The sequence below is a fragment of the Chiloscyllium punctatum genome, chromosome 31 (assembly GCF_047496795.1).
Source record: "Chiloscyllium punctatum isolate Juve2018m chromosome 31, sChiPun1.3, whole genome shotgun sequence".
In the NCBI taxonomy this organism is placed as follows: Eukaryota; Metazoa; Chordata; class Chondrichthyes; order Orectolobiformes; family Hemiscylliidae; genus Chiloscyllium; species Chiloscyllium punctatum.
In genome coordinates, this window is record NC_092769.1 from 56762899 (window position 1) to 56769172 (window position 6274).

The window sequence follows — 6274 nt, forward strand, 5'->3', positions numbered from 1 at the left end:
AAGTGACCACTGCATAGTCATTGTGGAGATAAAGTCACACTTGCATATTGAGAATAACCTCCACCATTTTAGGTGGCACTGTCACCATGCTAAATAGGACAGACTTTGAACAGATCTAGCAGCTCAAGTCTGGGTTTCGATAATATGTTGTGGGTCATCAAAAGCAGCAGAATTGTGCTCCAGCACAACCTCATGGCCTAGCATATCCTCCTCACAACAATTACCATCAAGCCAGAGGATCAACCTTGATTCAATGGAGTGTGCAGGAGGGCAGGAGCAGCACTGGGAATACCTGAAAATGAGGTGTCTGCCTGATGAAGTCACCAACCATGACTACCTGCGTGCCAAACAGCATAAGCAGTTCGTCATAGACAGAGCTAAGTGATCCCACAAGCAACGGTGCAGATCTCAGCTCTGCAGTCCTTCTACTTCTAGTAGAGAATAATTATGGACAATGAAACAAGTAATCGGAGGAGGACATTCCACAAGTATCCCCATCCTTAATGATGGAAGAGCCTAGCACTTCAGTGCAAAAGATAACGTTCATGCATTCGCAACAATCTTCAGTCAGAAGTGCTGAGTGGATGATCCATCTCGGCCTCCTCCAGTGGCCCTCAACCATTCAGTTACCAGTCATCAGCCAATTTGATTCACTCCACAAGATATCCAGATTCAGTTGGAGACACTGGATACCTCAGAGGGTACATAACCTGACAACATTCTGGCAATAGTACTGAAAAGTTGTTCTCCAGGCCTTGTCACTGCCCTCACCAAGCTGTTCCAATACCGTTACAACAACATTTCCCCGATTACATGGAAAATTACCCCATGTATCTCCTGTATATAAAAAGCAGACCAAATCCAATCCGGCCAATACCACCGCATCAGTATACTCTCGATCATCAGTAAAGTGGTGGAAGGTCTCAGTGCTTTCAAGCAGCACCTGCTCAACAATACCCTGGTTAATGACGCCCAGTTTGGGCTCCACCAGGGCCACTCAGCTCCTGACCTCATTACCGTGGTTCAAACATGGACAAAAGAGCTGAATTCCAGAGGTGGGGTGAGAGTGATAGCCCTTTAAATCAAGGCTGCCTTCGCCCAAGTGAGGTATCAAGGGGTCTTAGCAACACTGGAATCAATGGGTATCAGGAGCAAACTCCCCGCTGGTTAGAATCATACCTGACACGTAGGAAGATGGTCATGGTTGATAAAGTTCAGTCAACTCAGCTCCAGGATAAATCTGTCGGAGTCCCTCGGGCAGTGGCCTAGGCCCAAACATCTTCAGGGCTGCTTCATCAATGACCTTCCCTCCATTTTAAGGTCAGAAGTGGAGATGTTTGCCAATGATTGCACAATCTTCTGCAACATTTGTCGCTCCTCAGATACTGAAGCAGTCCATGTTCAAATACAAGACCTGGACAGTATCCAGGCTGACAAGTGGCAAGTAATATTCACGTCACACAAATGCCAGACCGTGAACATCACGACTAAAATACAATCTAACCTGCCCCTTGGCATTCAATGGTGTTACTGTCACTGAATCCACAGTGGACTGCGGCGGTTCAACAAGGCAGCTCACCACCACCTTCTCAAGGGGCAACCAGGGACAGGCAATAAATGCCGGCCCAGCCAGTCACACCCAGATTCAGGAAATAAATATCATTTTTAAAAAGAATAACAGAGGAAGTTTTCTGGGATATCACAGAGATCGGTGCTCAGGTCCCAGTTGTTCACAATACCCATTAAACATTTAGTTGCAGGAATCAAACACAATATATCCCAACCTGCTGATAGAACTAAAGGATGTTGGATTGCGAGTGGGTGAGGAGGTTGTAAAAAAGCTTCAAGGTGACTAAGACAAGTGGAGTGAATGGGCAAATACGTGGCAGATGGAGAGCAAGGTGGGTTGAGGTGACAGTGTGCCCTTTGGTTGGAACAAGAGATTGGCAGCTTTTCGTTTGAAAAAGGATTGTTTGAAACATGTTGATCTGAAAAGCGACGTATGGGCCTTTTTGTTGTTTCCTTCTACGCGCCCCTCTGAGGTCCCTGCAGCACAGTGAGGTCTGAACCCACAAGGCAACACTGGGATTGGCATTCACACGCTGCCCAGTGTACATAGACCTACCAAGTGGGGAGCTGTAACATTGCAAAGGATCTGGATCTCCCTGTAGACCAGTCACTGAAAGCAATATTGCAGGAGCAAGAACCAGATAGGAAGATCAATGATGTGCTGACCTTCATTTCAGGGGGATTTGAGTCCAGGAGTAAGCGTGTCTTACTGCAGCTGTAGAGAGCTTTGGTGAGACCCTATCTCAAACACTGTGCAGTATTCTGCTGATTTGGTCTGAGTACATAATAACGGACAAACCTGACATTGAGGGAGAGCAGTGAAGGATGACCAGACCGATCTCTAGGATGACAGGCTTGTTGTGGGAGCAGAGTTTGGGGCGACTGGGCCTGTATTCCATGGGGTTTAGGAAAATGGGTGGAGATCTCAGTGAGATATATAAAGATCTGACAGGGTGAGATGGATTGGAAGCAGGGATTATAATTCCCCTGGCTGTGGTGTCTAAAACAAGGGCCCACAGTATTAGGTACAGACAGACCATTCTGCAATGAGATGACAATAAATGTCTGCACTCAGCGACTGGTGAACGTGGGGAATGCGCTCGAACCTGGAAGCCAAGACACTGAATATAAATAAGGATTTAGAGATAGTAAAGGAATGGTGGGAGAGAACGAGAACGATATGGAAATAAAGGGTCAGGTATCATTATATTGAATTGGGTAGCAAACTCGACAGACCAAATGGACTACTGCACTTCCTACTTTATAGCTTCCCACAGTTAATCACATTAAGGGATGTGTACAGTGTGTGGGAAAAGTGCAGTGTGTATATATTTGAACATGAACTGGAATGGGGAAGGCTCAATGTGTTGTATGACCTACTCCATTCCCGATGTTTCTATGTAGTCTGTAAATGTTGTCACAAGCTCTCAGATGTTAGGAAGGAGGTCTCTGCAGGGTCAACAGGACTGTGTTTCTCATTCAATTATTCCGATACTGAGGCTGGGGCCGGGTGTTCTGTCTGGTTTTATCCTTTAGACCTCGGAACAGTTTGATACAATAGAATGTCTTGTTTGGCGGATTCAGAGACCATTGAAGAGTTTATCACATGTCTGTGTGTCTGCAGTCACGTTTAGGCCAGACCAGGAAAGCACGGGAGATTCATTTTCTAAAAGGACATTTGTGAAGCAAATTGGTGTGAACAATCGACATTGGCTTGAAGGTCACTATTTACGGACACCAGATTTTGCATCCTAATATTTTGTCAATTGTGTTTAACTTCCACCAGCTGCCAGTGCATTAGCCTGGTCTGGATTAGTAATCCAGTGACCTTTCCACAGCAGCACCATCTCTACATGGGGACCTATCTGAAATCATACTGAGCAGGTTATTTCTGTGCTGTTTGATAACTCTGTCAAAAAGAACTCCCACCAATTTGACTGTCGAGGTGGGTCTGAGGGGGAGGTAACTGGTCAGATTGTAATTATAATCCTCTTAGGAACTGGACATAGTTGAGTAATTTTCCACATTACCAGGGAGATGTCAGAGTTGGAGCTGGAATGAAACAGTTTCCCCAGGGACACGGCTTGTTGTGCAGCACAAGTCTTCAGTCCTATTACAGGAATGGGGTCAGGGACCATTGCCTTTTTCGTACGTACTGTGTTCAGCTGTTTTTTCATGTCACGAACAGCAAATTGAATTGGTTGAAGACGGGCATCTGTGATTCTGTGGGTATCATGGCGAGGGTGAGGTGGATCATCAACTCCACACTTCTGGCTGAGGGTGGTGCAGATACCACATCCTGGTCTTTTACACTGATGTACAGGACTGTTCAATTATTTAGGATGGGGATATTTGTGGAGTCCTTTGCTCCAGTCATTTGTTTAATCATCCATCACCATTTATGACAGAATGTGACAGGATTGCGGAGCTTCGATCAGATCTGTTGGTCAAATGTGGTAGCTTTAATGGGTGAGCATCAGGTTTAGGTTCACGTGGTTCTGACCCTGTCATGTTCACTCACAGTCATTACTGAAACATAGATCGTATTGATGGTAATGGCAGACTGAGGAAATTATTCGAGGCTAAAAGTTACAGGTTGTGGTTGAATGCTGTTTTGCTTCTCCTGCTGTAGTCTACAGCACTACATAAATACGCAGTTTTGAGCTGCAATATCTGCAATGCAATTCTGCTGTCTGTCCCTTAGTTCACATCGAGACCCATTCACCCATCAGTCATGTACTCAGTGACCTACTCTGGTTTCTGATGTGGTAACACTTCCATTTTCATACTCTCATTCTGCTGAGGGTCTCTTCCCGGGTCATGCTTTCAATCTGACACATTCTGCAAAACAATTAACTGATTTTAATCAATTGTTTAATTCATCTGAATCTTTTTTCTTGAGTAATACCATTTTCTGTGTTTAAAGTGAATGAGTTTCCTCTGTTTCTCTCCCTGACCATGATTAAGAGCTCTGTTGTGTCAGTGATGCCAGCCTTATGGAGTTTCAGAGCCAATGAATTCTCTGGATTCCCAATCATCTTCACCACATTGTATGTTTCTTTTTTTGGTTTGATGCCTTATTACTCATGGTTGCCTTGTCCTGCCATGAGTATGTTTCATCTCCTTTGGGATGAATTTCTGATATCCTCCGAAATATCCCCAGAAATTCCTGCTTTTGCTGTTCCATGGTCTGCCCTGCTCAGCTCCCCTTCCAATTAACTCTGGCCAGCTCCTCCCACATGCCTTTGAAGTTACATTGCACATTTATAATCACATTACATCAAGAAGAGAGCAATAGATATAAACCGAAAGAAGGAGCTTTGAGAGAAGAGACGCAAAGAATAATTGGTACATTTCTTAACTAGATACAAAGAGAGAAAGAGCGAGACAACATAGATGAGGAAATGTGAAAAATGAGAAAACTAGATCATCGAAAGAAATAGATGCATATCCCTCAATGTTTTGGCAATTCCTGTGCGCTGTGGTCATTTGTATAGTGCATGGACAACAGAGCAATGTGTTCAAATGCTGGCTCTGATGCCAGAATTTTTATTTCCAATAATATGACAGACACTAGCTTTGGAAAATATCCAACAGGCCAACATATTGAATTCTGGTAGAAAGGGGATTAACTGAAATAAGTTGGGACACCAGAAGCAAGCATTTATAACACATCCTGATAAGAAGGAGAGATTGGAGTGGAGAATTCCAGAAAAGGAGGGATCGTTGAGAGAAAGGGAACATATCATTTTAGATGAGAATCAAATGATGTTTTAATGTTTTATAAATTCTTTACATCATATGCATCACTTTTTGTTAACTGTGTCTCCGTTATTCATTTAGAATGTGTTGTGCACATATGAAAAATGTTACTTATCTGCACACACACATTGATTAAACAGTGCATATAAAATCATTGTTCCACCATTGAAACTGTCCTGTTGTTGTGTTACGCGGATACACGAACACCAACTAGCCACCAAAAGACAGGACGCACTATCACTATGTTCCATACATACAGACAAAGAAGGGCACCACTTTGACTGAGACAAAGTACACATATACTAAGACACGCAAGGACATTCTGAGAGGAAAGGCATTCTGACCAGAAGTCCATCAATAAACGCATCAATTTAGATCCTATCTACCTACTCTTGTAAAACAAAAGAACTGGAAATGACATCACCCATCTTAAGAACCCAAGACCTAAAAATAGAGAGGCGCAACATACCACCAGCACTTCAGCAGAGACTCTCACTGATGATGTTACCTAGTCATAGTATCGAATCATCAGAAAACAAACCTTCAAGCACAGCGGGCTAACTTGCATACATACAAACTGTTATTTTTCTTTTATTAGTGGAATTTGGGAGTTCTTTGTCACTCATGTATTAACAGATTACGAGGTGAGGTGAGCTTTCTTGGGTTTGTGGTTTTAATTAACAGAAGTGCTCGACATAGATGTCTCCACAGTTTGGGGCCATGCCGTAATGGACTGGGACAGATTTGAACAGATTTCAGGTACAAAATGTCCCAGCAAATTCCAACACGTTGCAATTAGTGACCTAGATCTTCAAATAAAACCGGTCTGAAAATCTGTTTAATTTTGTTTACTGGTGGTTGTTTAAATTAAAAGTGAGGGAAAAGGCTTTTAAAATTACTAAAGAGGTTCCCAAATTTGCCAAGAAAGTTTAGAAAGACAGAA